This window comes from Myodes glareolus, chromosome 13 (assembly GCF_982192425.1).
Source record: "Myodes glareolus chromosome 13, mMyoGla1.1, whole genome shotgun sequence".
NCBI classification, from domain to species: domain Eukaryota; kingdom Metazoa; phylum Chordata; class Mammalia; order Rodentia; family Cricetidae; genus Myodes; species Myodes glareolus.
The window spans coordinates 59,594,011-59,608,268 of record NC_142038.1 but is presented as its reverse complement, the minus strand read 5'-3'; positions in this window follow the sequence as shown (position 1 = coordinate 59,608,268).

Below are 14,258 nucleotides of genomic sequence, written 5' to 3'. Positions count from 1 at the left end.
TACACGTGCATGGGCTAACAGCACTGACATGGCCAGCAAGTGGTTTTGTTTCTAAATCAAGTGGAATATCGTATTGACTTATCTATAGAAGCTACAGATTCACCATGAGTAAAAATGCCCTTTTCTCTTGGTCTTGCTATTGTTTTTGTTGTTGTACCCTAAATTATTATAAATATTGATTCTTTCCTTTGATTCCTATCCTATATTTTCATATATTAATAGGTAAACCAGAATTCAATACCTGTTTCAAACTAGATTCTTAAGAACATTAGGGCAATAATACAGTTAGCTACCTTACTGAGTTACTGCCTCTAACAAACAATAGAGAATGGACTGCTATTTAAACGATTTTATTTTACAGACTTTGCATACAACTTAATCAAAAGGGAACATGGGTTCTTTCAATAGTATCTTTCCAGAGGAACTTGAACTCAAAATGTTGAGTTGTTTGCTCAGGATCTTGTTGTTAATAGTAAAGTCAAAATTCATACCAATACCTTCACCCTGCATCGTCAATACTACTTGTGTTTGTGAGCCTATCTGCAAACTTGAAGAAGTGGCAATAAAGCCTCATGGCATTAGTTCCAATGAGACCATTTATCTTGAAGTCAAATTCTATGAGACTATATCAAAATTTTACCTAAATTTTTATGACTCTAAGTTTTACAGTCATAAAAATTTAAATTAAAATAAGTAATTGCTTTAAAATGTTTTTTAGGAGATTGTTCTACTTCTAGTATTTGACACTGTTCCTTAGTTCCTTAACCAAATCCTGTCTTTAGCGCATTTGTCCCAAGTCCTTTAGTTCAAATTGAGGTAGGGGTCTGGAGTCACTGCCACCCCAGAAGCTTCTCATATATCTCTGCTTCTTGACTCTAGATTCATGATGCCGATGTCCACAGACTCTCTGTGCTGGTCACTCCATTGGTTTGCCTTCCCGAGGGGACTTATTAAGCTTATTCTTCTTACTTTGCTGTTTTCAACCTCGACTTGTTTGAGGCCTGGGACTCTCTCATCACCCTGAAGGCAACAGCTGATATCCCATAAATAAAAAGTCTTCAGCCAACTGTGTCTTGTTATTGATCCTCTACCTCCCCATCGTGACACTATAGGCAAGTCAGGTACTTGCTTTTCTATGACAGCTTTCATGCTCTCTTCAACAAGATGAAAAAACAGAGACTGGACCACTCTGAGGGACTGTGTGCAGAGTATAGAACGAGCCATAATCAAGCAGAGAGAGCCCTGCAAGGGCTGGCTGGGCCACATCCCAATGGAAGCACTACGTTCAGATGTGTTACACAGAGGTCCCACATCCCTGTGATGGAGGTCGCAGTCCAGTGGGAAATAGTGCTCTAATGCTGAGAGCCAGACTGGCTCCAAGTTGCAGGGATTCGGCAACAGGCTGTGTCCCTTAAACAGTACAATCCTGTGTTTCATGTATCAAAAGAACCCTTATAACAACTGTCGAATCAGCAGTGATCTAGTAATTATTAAATACCCACTATGGTATTGATGTTATACTGGTGGTTTTGGGTGTAAAGTCAATTAAATCTCATAACAACCTCCTAAGTTCTCCATAGTAAGCTGTACACATTTTCTGGTTTTTGAAACTGAATTGTATTTAAGGGTAACAACCAAAACACAATTGTTAAATAGCATTAACTAATACTCAATCTCATCTTTATACAACTTTCAAACTTGTCTAGGCTAGGGAGGATGCATCTGCATATTTATGTATCCTTGGATCTGGGAATGTATGTGTGTATGTATGAATGCATTTATCCATCTATCTATCTATCTATCTATCTATCTATCTATCTATCTATCTATCTATCTATCTATCTATCCATCCATCTATCTATATAACTATATCTATATCTATATCTATCTATCGATAGATAGATAGATAGATAGATAGATAGATAGATAGATAGATAGATAGATTTCTGTCTACCTATCTATTCATGTGATATATTTTCCTAGACAACACAGGAGGACCCACTTCAACTATACTATTCTGGAGCAAATATTTCATGTACGATACTGCTTTCTAAGCATGGATTGATTTGGGACATTTTCCCTCTTTGACAAATAGATTGGTTCATCATGTGAAGCAATAGAGGAACCTATATATGACCAAAGGTTTCCTTTTTCACTCAAACATACATACATTCAAAACAATGGTGGGCATCACAAAACTTCATTTTGCTTCACCAGAGATTTTATTTTGGTCGGCGACATTTAGAAATCTTCTAAATCTTTTACTTATATTTGAAGCCAATATATTCTCATCCGTTTCTCTTTATACACACTAAAATGAAATAGAATTGGGTTTAAAAGCAGTGTATTCTTTGAGGCAAAATAAATTACAAGCAAGTCTTGCAGATAGTAGCTAGGTAAATTGATTTCTGTGTACAAAATGTCCTTTTCCTGATTTCTTGATAAAATTTTAATGTTATACATGTTGGAACTATTAAACATATCCTCAGAGCAGGAGACTTTTATTGGTGTTGCAGTTTTTCTTTTATCACTTGTTTTGTTAAAATTTTCACAATACATTGAAAATTGGAACTGATTACACTTCTGAGAAACAAAATGATAACCATTACCATGGGGACTTTAATTCCATATCTTTGACTGCCGGTACACTACTAGGTCTAAGCACAAGACAGAAGCAGGTTTAGGGTGTACTCTAAGGAAAAGAGACACATAGAATTCCAAGTCCTATTAAAATTTGACTTGCTGTCACTGAGAACCCAAAGATTTATCAAAGTAATGAATTAAGTGCATGAAAATAACTAAGTCATATTCAACTCTAAACAATGAACAAGAGCAACCCTCTAAGCAGATAGTGATGAAGATAAATATTTCACAAGGCAAAGAACATGTCTCAGGTGATATTAATATATTTATAGTCTTTTCCTCTGCAGTTGTATGTTTATGTTCATGTGCAGAGGACTTTGTATATCTGGGTGGTAGAAACTAGAGGTGAATGTTACCTATATCCCTAAATCTCCTAACTTTATTTTTTTCAAATAAAGTCTCTCAGTAAACCTAGAACTTGCTGATTTGAATAGACTGGCAGGCCAACAAACTCTAGGTATCCTTCAGTCTCATACCCCTACTGATAAGGCTACAGGTAAGTGAAACTATGTTTACATTTGTATATGGACTTTGGAGTCAAACTCATGTCAAGAATTCCTCAAAAAGCACATGATAAACTGAACAGTCTCATCCTGCCTTACTTTAAGGAACAGGAAAACCTAGTTAGCTGATCCCAACACACACCTTAAGGTGTACCTATTCTTAGATGCATCTATTTCCTGACCTAGAATAAATATTCCCTTCTCTTTTCTCCAGTATTCACAGCCTTACTTCATCCATTAGATTCATATCTGCCCCAGGCAATGATTTATGTCAATAAAGTAATTTCACTTTGAACTGAGCACTTTTGTAAGAATATATTAAAAGACCAAGAAGAAAGATAAACACTAGAATTAAGAATCTAATCAAAGATTATTTAACCACTGCTTTTGTCAAAAAAAAATGCCTCTAGATTGAAAGGAGGTCCCCAAGATAGTATGAGGTTTTTAGAACTTCAGCTGGAAAACTTGACTTTCTTGAGATTAGTAGATAAACTCCAAATACATGTGACATTTTTCTTGAATTTAAATGTTATACTAAGAATAAAATCAAAGAAGCAATATTGTGAAATTAAAGCTGTAACTTGCTGTTTGTCAAGCCATTGGACTAAATGCACCTTGATTTTATTTAGACAGATTTTTCTTAGATACAGTGCCCCATTTAGCCTCCAAGTGAGACCTTTGTCTTCTAATAAGTAGCATGGGATAGAGTGGGAAAAATAATGACTGTCTTTATGTGACTCAGTGGCATAATTTTTTTCTACACAGACATGTTCATGGCTCTTGCTCTAGCATCCGGAGTTCATGTGTTGTATGGTGTCACTTTCGAGTTAGAAAAATACTGAGCCAAGAAATAGAAAGGTAAAGAGCTAGTCATTAAGAACAGAAAATGATAACCGAGCAGGGATCCATACCAAGTACAACGCCCATAACCAACCCCTCCATACTTGATGACTGTCTTCTCAGAATTGGTTTATAGCTTTCAAGGGTATACGGATTGTGTGGACTGTGTTGCACTAGACCCGATTACAGAACCAAAGACACAATAGAATCAGAGGGCAGGTGATTGGCTGCAATCTGTGCTGCAGGGGTAGCTGTGCCAAATCTAAAGTTGACTTTCTAGAGAAATGTGTCTCAGTTTGCTTCGCTATTGGTGTGATAAGCATCATGTCGAAAATCACACTAGGGAAGCAAGGGCTTATTTTATCTGACACTTCCAGGTACTAGTCCACTATAGTAGGAACTCAAGGCAGGAGCCAGGAGACAGGAACTAAATCAGAGTCCTTGGAGCAATGGTGCTTAGTGGCTGGCTTCTTTGGTTTTCCCAACTTGCTTCCTTATACACCACAGGGTAACAGCCTTGAAGGAAAGCAATGACAAAAGTGTCCAGGGCCCTTTCATGTCAATGATTAATAAAAAAAAAATGCCTCATAGACTTGCTTGCAGTCCAATCTGATGGAGGCATTTTCTCATTTGAGATTGTGTCATCATAGATGACTCTAGTTTAGTCATAAATATAAAAAAAACTATCCAGCTAACTAGCACAAGACTTTTGAATACAATGGTTTAGTTTCTCATTTTAGTCACATTTCATTGAAAACTATGAGACCGGTCATTAGACTCAACAACATACCAGATAAAGACAAACTCCCTGTCTCTTTTTAAGGAGTAGAACATCCTCCTTTTCCTCTTTCCAAATATAGAACTCAAACTGCTTCTTTACCAGTACAAGACATGGCAAGGCATGTCAAATAGACGGCCCTACAAGAATGAGCTAATTCTCAGGGGGGAAGAAACCTTTTCTCTTCTCAGGAGGTATTAATTCTAAATCACTGCAGAACTCTAATACAGAATGTATTAACAAAACAGATAAGCTCTATACCTTAAAATGACATCATTTGTAATAGAATTGTCTCAGGAAAATGTAGACCCAACCCAAAGACACAATATAAGTTATAAGAATCTCATTGAGTGGAAACTATAATAGGAATCCACACATTAGCAATATTTTTATATTTAGAAGTGAAATGGCTATGCATAGAAAAGAAACAGTTTTTTTAAGAAAGAGAAGAAAGCAACCCAGAGCCGGGCACATTCAATCCGATACCCTCTGAATTCTGTATAGACTTCAGGAAGGAAAAAAGAAACAAAACTGTGGGTTAAATATGTCTTCATGTTGTTCTAGTAAATGTGGAAATGCCTGCTAGACAATGCTAAGAACCAGTTCTATACAACTGTTCACTCACACCCACACTCACAACAAATCTCGCCTATATTAGCATCCTGCACCAGAGAAAGCTTTCAGCAGAGCCTTAAAGTGAGAGCCCTTCAGCTGCAGTTGCTATCTTTGCACTGCATCCCTGTCTTGGGGCGGCGGGCAGCCTACCACGATTGCTTGGCTGGTTAAAGAGATAATATTCTCAGTCCAGGCAGCGCCTCCTTTATCTTTGCAGGCCCGATGCCTCGGCGCACTCTTTGAGCTTACAGACTTTACTTCTTGCTTTGTTTTGCTTTTTCATATATCTGTGGTTTATGAGATCTTTACTGATTTCAGAACTTAGTACTTTTTCCTCTATGCATTCCTGCTTTGTTCATTGGTAACTGGTTATCTTTAAAAATGTGTCTGAAGCTTTTGCAAATTCCAGTTTTGCTCTTTTATGAATTCAATTCTACATTAGAAGTCAATAACAATTGGAATTTCTTTTCTTAGATTGTTTGTTCATTTAGTGATATTATTACAGGCATTTTCTTCTTTCCACACAGTCTAGCAGATCAAGCTTCCCTTATGTGAGACAGTTTTAAAGCTAATGAAAATATTTTATTCATTATTCTTTATTCCTATTTTGTGTCTTCATTAGCAACACATGCCTTGTCCATCCTTGGAAATATATTGTAAATATTACTGTGAAAAAAAAAGCTTCTGAGACATCAATATCAATCAGGAATATAATCATAAATATAATAAAGTATACAGGTGGCATATAATTTCACATTTTGAGGATAACTTAAATATGAAGCTGCCACAGCACGAATTATTAAATTGAAATATGTTGCAGAGGTAAGATTTTCAAGTATTCGACATTTTTAAAACACTCTGAGTATACAATGTATTCATAGAAATGTGCTAAGTGTACCAAGGCTAATATGTAAGCAACATTCATGATCCTTTACCTCTGATGAGCTTATTATCCAGATGGGGAGCTCACATCCAAGATAAAGATGAGAATGAACCCAATATATAGAGCACAACAGGGGCATGCGGTAGATGTTCCATCTGAGATGGGTGAGGAGGCTGTGTTCCGTGGGGCAGTACCATTGCCAGGACCCTGCAGAAAGGCAAGGATTCAGGGTAAGGTGATTCCATGGGGAAGGTACTCTTCACATTCCTAGCCCTGGCAGTGAGGGAGCTAGCAAAGTAGTTACAACTAAAGGATAGCACTCTGTTCAAACCTCCTATGAACCCAGAGTGAGAAATTACACCTTCTTAGTCTATATTGCAATTTATCCAAGTAAAGTTATCATTCATTAAAGGCTATGTACATATGATCAATTCAAAGCACATCTTATCTGTTTCCTCTGTGCTGAAACTGACACAACCTGTTTTACACTGGAATAAGTCTTTTTACCGTTAATAACATTTTAATTTGTTTTCAAAGAATGTTCAGACAATCTGGCAAGTCTTCCAGTTACCCCAAAAACACAGATTCTCCAGCCACAGTGACCATTTCACTGGGGCCCTTAGAATACATGTCAATTGTGGACATCCTCTACTTACAGGTACTCAGTCTAGGACATCTCTGACTCTGAATTGGTGGTACTCTTCGAACTCTCCAGTGCCAAACTCTGTCAGACATTTAATCACAGAGCCTTGAATGATAAATTAAAACAGAGGGATGAATTTTGGCAGTGGGATTTTAACAGGTCTGTAACATGTCACTCAACATAATGGCAATGTTAAGAAACCTCTGTAAGTCAAATATTCAAATGGGCCATTCATAGGTTGGCAATTTTCTCATCTCTGAACATATTCAAGATGTGAATTTCAAGGGAGTAGATTTTGTGCTAACACCCCAGAAGGGATAATGAACTCTAACTCATCATGGATGCTAGCAATATCAACAATATGACCTGTCTTTTGTAGCACATATGTTTTGTTGCTATCAGGTTGCTACTTACTACATGAAGGTCAAAATCTCCAACTCTTTAGTCCCATAAATTGGATTCACTTGATTAATTAGTTAGTTAATTTATCAATTTAATTGTAATAAAGCAAAGTAAAACAATTATGAAGAACAAAACATCGATGGTACTAGCTATACAAAGGTCTGCTGACTTGTGCTTTACAGTGCAGTTGGCCCCAGCAGCATCTTTGCCATGGAGCTACTCTACCCCCAGTTGCGGTCAGGAATTCCAAGGGTGGGTTTCTTACTTATTCTTAGCATTACACAAGAATAACCACATGCAAACCACCCACTCAACCAATATTAGTAATACATTTACTTCCAGATTGAAGTGCTTTAAATGTTCAGAGCAAGCACATTTGTTTATTTCTTTCTTAATTTGCCAGGCCACTTTGCTGGCAGAGTCCAAAGCTGAAGAATCCAAGATGTATTGATTTCCTTCTCCATGACTATTTAATCGGTTAAAGTACGAGCTACTTGCAAGTGCTAAGATGCTGGTTACATTTTAATAAATGTCCTCTGTGGCCGATCGATACTTCTCAGCCCCCGCCCCCAATAAATACATAAATAAATATGCTGTTCTCTCCTAAGTTAATGGGGGGAAATCTTTTTACCATCATAATCTATTGTAACAAACAAGAATATGAAAAGTGTTAATGAAATGACCAACTGTCTATAAAATAAAAACCTTGCAAGACAGCCTCCTTTCTTCTCTTAATTTGATGAAACAAAATGGAAAATTGCACTGATGCCCATCCGGCGTGAAATGATGTTAACAAGCAGAAAACAAATGCTGTAATGAAGGACTTCTAGGATGTACTATGTATAGTCTTACTTGTAAAGAGGGAATTACTGGGCAGTGCTCTAGCCCTGAGCAACAGCCCACCCCCTACTGAGAATCACAGCTATCATCATTTCCCCCTGGAAGTAGCGCCACTCAGCACAATGCAACAAAATTGATGTTCACAGCATAGTAATTATCCATGTGCTGCAAATAATAGGCCAGGCAATTATGAGCCAGGGCAATGCCCTGCACTGGCAAAGTAAAGTTCCACAATGAAGCAATCACACAGATAATTGAGGCAATAGCCCCACAGAAAAGCGACGTGCACAACGTGTCATTTGTTGGGTACTCTTTGCGTGAAGGAAGAGGTGAAAATAACTGAGTTTTCCAGAACAGCAAAACTTCCCATTTAAGTGCACAGTGTCTCATTTTCAAAGCATTCATTGGCCAAGGCGTTCGCTCTTAAAACACAGGATTAATTGCCTCCCTTCAAAAACAATGCGGTCCGAAGTGAACATATTTTGATACGTTCTTCACTAAACAAACAAGCAAACAAAGCTTTTGTTAAGGAAATGTGGCTCAAAAACTCATTCTTGGGTCAGGACTTCAACTGCATTCTGCAATATTCCTCTGGTTTTTCACAAAAGTTTGACTTGAGGACACCTAAGGAGACTTCTACGCTCATCTGTCCGAAACCAGTCACTGATCATGTCTTGTGCGAAACAGCATGAACTAAACAGAATACAGGCCTAAAATTAAGTGGGATTCAATTGTCGAGCTTTAAACAGCTGCATTCTACTATGGTACACCTTTGTACGCTCTGATGAGAAGAGTGAAGCCTGTGGGAATATAGTAGAATTGAAGGAGAGACATTGATGATCTGATGGGCCTTGACCTCCCAAGTTCTAACCCTTTTCTTACAGTCAGTAAGTGCATATAGTTGTAAATTCTAATTGTATCTTCCTTCCTTCCAGAGCCTCATCCACAAAACAAAAATAGTTTTGCCTATTTAAGAATGGGTTTTAAATAAGCTGCTTCTTGCGAAGTCTTTAAGCCCCTTCCAGCACTTCCCAGCGTCTCTGTAAACGTTACCAGTTGAAATAATTAAATGGGGAGTGAAGTTTGTTAAACAGAAACCCAGGCAAGCTAAGTGATTGATGAGCATGAGAAACTCCGTGGGAGGAAAGGGACTGGGTGCAAGCTAACCCTGCCAAGTGAGAAACAAGCGGAGTCAGGGAGTACAGCAGGCAAGTTGATGTTGGAATAACCATGTCTTTGACTCTTCAGAGGAAATACCACCAACTCCTTTTTCAAAAGCAAGTATTATATGACACATCAGACACCTTTGCATTGCATGACACCATCTGTTTGCCCCTGTCTTTGTTGAGTCCCCTTTCAGTAACTTTAAAGCCTTTATCTTTTGTTGTGTGTATGTATGTGTACATGCATGCATATGCCTGCCTAAGCCAGAGAGGAACTGGGATCTCTTGAATTTGGAATTATGAGTAGTTGTAAGGTGGTAAACATAGGTGCTAGGAACTGGATCTAGTCCTCTGCAAGTGCAACAAGGGCTTTGAAGTGCTGAACCAACTCTTCAGCTCTTTTTCCACTTACTTTGTTTTGTTTTTCAGACAAGGTCTGACATGGAAATTCAGACTGATCTGGAACTTACTGTGTAGAACGGACTCACTCATAGTAAGCTTCCCACCTCTGCCTGGCACTGAGATCCTCAATATAATTTGTCATGGCCGATGTGTAGCTGAGAAAGCCAAAACTCAGAATGAAGCAGTACCAAGTATATTCATAGGGTTGTTGAATAGGACCGGAGGGTTTTTTCATTCTTTTAAAAGACTTCTGTGTTGGTCTGTCTTTCTACTTATCTGTCCTTTCTCTGAGCCATGTTCACAACTGGGAACTCTCTATGTGCTAAGCACTGATGATGGGGGAGGTGATATATCTTGTGAATAGGTTTTATTGCCATTGGTTAATAAAGAAACTGCTTCTGGCCAAAGGTTTCACAGAGTAAAATCAGGCTGAAAGAGATATAGAGAGAAAGTAGGCAGAGTCAGGAAGAAGCCATGTAGCTGCCCGCAAGAGACAGATGTGTGTGATCATTTAGAGTCTGAGCAACTGGGAATGAATGTGCAGCCTCCGACTACACAGTGAGACAAAGAATTAAAATCTGGTCTCTGCTCTTAGAGATCTTACAGTCAACTAGAGAATGAAGTCTTGTGAAGACTGACCTGTGTAGTAACGGATGACTTCCCAACAAGGCTATAGACTCACCCCACATTGCCTTATTGTCTTTAGGCTTCCAGAATTATACCTTCAACTCCCAACTCCACCACATCCTTCCATCCCATCAACACAGGGATTCTACCCTCTCTGAACCACTTGTGATTTGGGGTCTACATCTAAAAAGTGATTAAGTTGAGCATCACTAATTTCTGCCTCTAGAGATTCAGTTTTAGCATCTGACCTGGACCATGAAAATATTTACTTTAGAAAATTTTAGATGCTCAAACTGATGCTGTTCCCAGGGCCTCCTAGTAAGCATCCTTCTGTACCCTAGACCATCTCCCTCACTCCAGGAACCCTCCCTATTCCTTGACTCCTGGGCATATTTCCTTTAGTCACTGGGATTGTCCCTCTACCAGTGGCAGAGGAGACTGCTGTCGGTTCCTAGTGAGTGTTCTTTACTTGATGTTTGGGAAATGGAGTTATTCACTCAGAAACCATTTCCTCTTTAGCTTTCTTCTCAGAAAGACTGCACCCAGAGCAGCCACTTAATGTGAATTTGGATGAATGACAGAGATGGAAGAGAACTTCTATAGATATTTCTATCTTCATGTCTTTCAAATAAGATTTCAGATAATGAACAAACTTTTCTGGGTGCTTGTTTTCAGGAAAAATATAGACAGTTGCCTTAGAAACACTCTGAACTTTCTAATATTCTATAATGGAAAACCATGCCTTTGCCTAATAACTAACACTATCTAAATTATTTCTGATTTTGGCTGAGAGTATATAATAAGGTCTAGATGCCAATAAATGTCATTTTGAGGACTAATTATCATATTCATATTATGATTCTTTTCATAAACCCATTTTCACCAGTCAGGCTTCTGAAGAGCAATTACCTAATGAAAATATAAAATATTAAATACTGTTATTTAGAGTTGTGTTTATATGCACACTCAATAGCTCCCAGAATATTTTTTGACCAGTACATGTAAAAATATAACTTGATTTTGATTATCTTTTCTCTATAGAAATCAAATTAAAATAGTTGATTCCATGTTTAGTTTTGTGAAATGCAAAAAGGATTTTGGACAATTTTAGGGAGATACAACTTAATAGTATATCCCTTTAACAGTTCAGACATCTGTAATTGCTAGGTTCAGTCATAAATACCATATTCTCTACTATCTCCAGCAGCTCCCCACCAGTTACTGTTCCTGTTAACTCAGTTTGAAACTTCAGTCTCCCAGAGTGCCAATCAAATTCTTGAGAGCCCATACATAATCCAAAAGGTATTAACAAATTTGACAATTAACTTGTTAACTTGATCTACTTTTACATGCTGATAGCTGAACATTATAAGTCAGTGAAAATAATTCACCCAGAAGACTTATTATCTGGAAGAGTTAGTTATGTTGTTGAATTCTATGTAGTCATGCCAATTCCTCACTTTATTAAATATCGTCTAAACATAACCCAGGATGACTCTACCAGTTACGACCTCTGCATGCTAGGCATCTACTCAAAGGAGAGTAGATTTAGCTTCAAAATTATAACAAACTGATAAAAAATTCATAGACTGTGGAGCATGAAAATTAGTCATTAGTGCTTGTTGTCTCTCCTGCCCTCCTTAGGTCATTAGGAAAGTCTGTGGTATGTTCACTGGCATAGCCTTATTTTTGTATGATATGAAGCCTAAAGTTGGCTCAAATAATGTAGCAAGTTAGGCACCTGGTCACATATACAGAGTTGTTACTAATTGCCCATGAAAGGAAGGGGTCTGTAACATAAACGTGCCTCAGCTATGAGAACACAATGACAAAAGCATTAACTTAATCTCAGTTTCCAATGTGCTACTCTTTAAAGAATCCATACTATTTTGATACTGAATTCATTAATGTCAGTGCAGACAACAGACATGCATGCTTTGATCAAACTTCTCTGAAGCATTATCACTCTATAAAGGACCAAATAAAAAACAAATGTGAGCATCACAGGAAATGAGGAAAGAGCACAGGGGAGATTAATAAGAACACATACTTGCCATACTACGGTAACTACTATCAGTATGTTGGCCTACAAATGCTTTCTATTGCAGTGCTTGGTATTGAAAACAAGACCTTGCATGTATTTGGCAAGTGCTCAGGCAATGATCTGTGCCCAAGCCCTGTACTGTGTGTGTGTGTGTGTGTGTGTGTGTGTGTGTGTGTGTGTATGTGTGTGTGTGTTTAAATTATTGTTGGTAGGAGGAGCTTTGCAATTGATTCCTGACTTATATATTGCAAACTCTTCATTGTATTAATGTTTCCAATTCAAAAAATAGAATTTTCATCTTAATTTTCTCTTTTTAGCAATAAATTGTCCCCTACTATTGTGCAAACGTTGACATCATCTAGTTCAAGCTCTGGCACACTGTGTGGAGTTCCATTCACTGTGTGCCCTGCTTGAGCATCAATACTTTGCATGGTTAGTGCCTGTAATTTCAGCACTGTGAATGGAACAAGGTACAACAATGAAGATCAATAGGTAACCAACAAACCTCTAGATTCTTTGTGAAACATCTCAGAGGACTAAGAAAAGGAACAGTTGAGTAGAACACCCAGAATTCAAGTGTGACTTTTGTACATGTTCACAGGTCTACACAACCACAGAAACATAAGCATGCACATATAAATTTCTCTCTCTCTCTCTCTCTCTCTCTCTCTCTCTCAAACACACACACACACACACACACACACACACACACAAAGAAAGAGAGACTAGAAAGGTGTGCTAAGAGCTAAGCAAGAAGGTATGTGCCACATCCTAGCCACCTCTTGCTTTTGACCATTGATTTCTCTCTTACTCAGGCAAACTACAGGGTGAATTAAAAACCCAGTGAAATGAGCACACTGTAAGTTCAGTAAATCATGGATGAAAGTCATTTGTTTCTCTTAATCACAACAGTCCATATTAAAGTCGATTGAATGGGAAACACGAAGTTGTATCCTACAACTGCCAGAGTCTATTCCACTATGGCCCAACAACTGAACTTTAAACGGCATGGGATCCAAATGTTTCTTTCTGTCTCCAGTGATGAAGTTCTGTGCTGTTGGTCTACTTCTTTCCCAGTCTCCCAGCTAAACTTGAAATATGAGTACTTATTCTCAGTGTGTTCTCTATGCTCTGATATTTTACATTGTTTCTCAGTTTTCCCTGGTATAGATTAGAATTGTCTAACTTCAAATAAGCAAAGACTAAAGGGGAAAAAACAGTGCTTCCAGTAAAAATTTGGTCAGACTAGCAATCAACATGCAAATCTGTGCTAGATTGTATAATGAAGACAGGCACCCTTAAAAAGGACATGAGACAATAATACATCTGTTTCTTATTCTTCATGATCCTCTGACAGTGAAATCATATAACAGAGGAACAATATGCCATCTTTCTCAATAAATATATGGTCTGTGTTCATTTCTGTCTTTCACCTCAGATTCAGTTAGGAGATGTTACCTTTTTTTGTCCGTGGCTTGGCTCAGAAAAATTTACATGGTAGGATTCAATAAGTTATTGTTTGAGAGACATATACATGTTGTTCAAGAACACACAGACATGTGATAATGTCCTCAGCCTTAGACAAGTGGTTGGATGTCATTTGCTCTCATAGATTGACTTGCCTAATTGTGTGGAATACAATTTGTAAACTGTCACTACAAGATGTGACCTATAAATGGGTTTGGGTTTTGCTTTATTTAATGTATATGAATATTTGAAAGCCATATTTAAGAATAAGAGAATTTATAGGAAAAATATCCAATTTTGTTGAAACACTGGAATACCTGTATTGAGGAATCACCTTCCTTCCTCTTAGTGAAAGTCTTGTGTAGGCACTTAGAAGAGGCATTTGGTCCCTAGGGTGTTCCAGTCCTT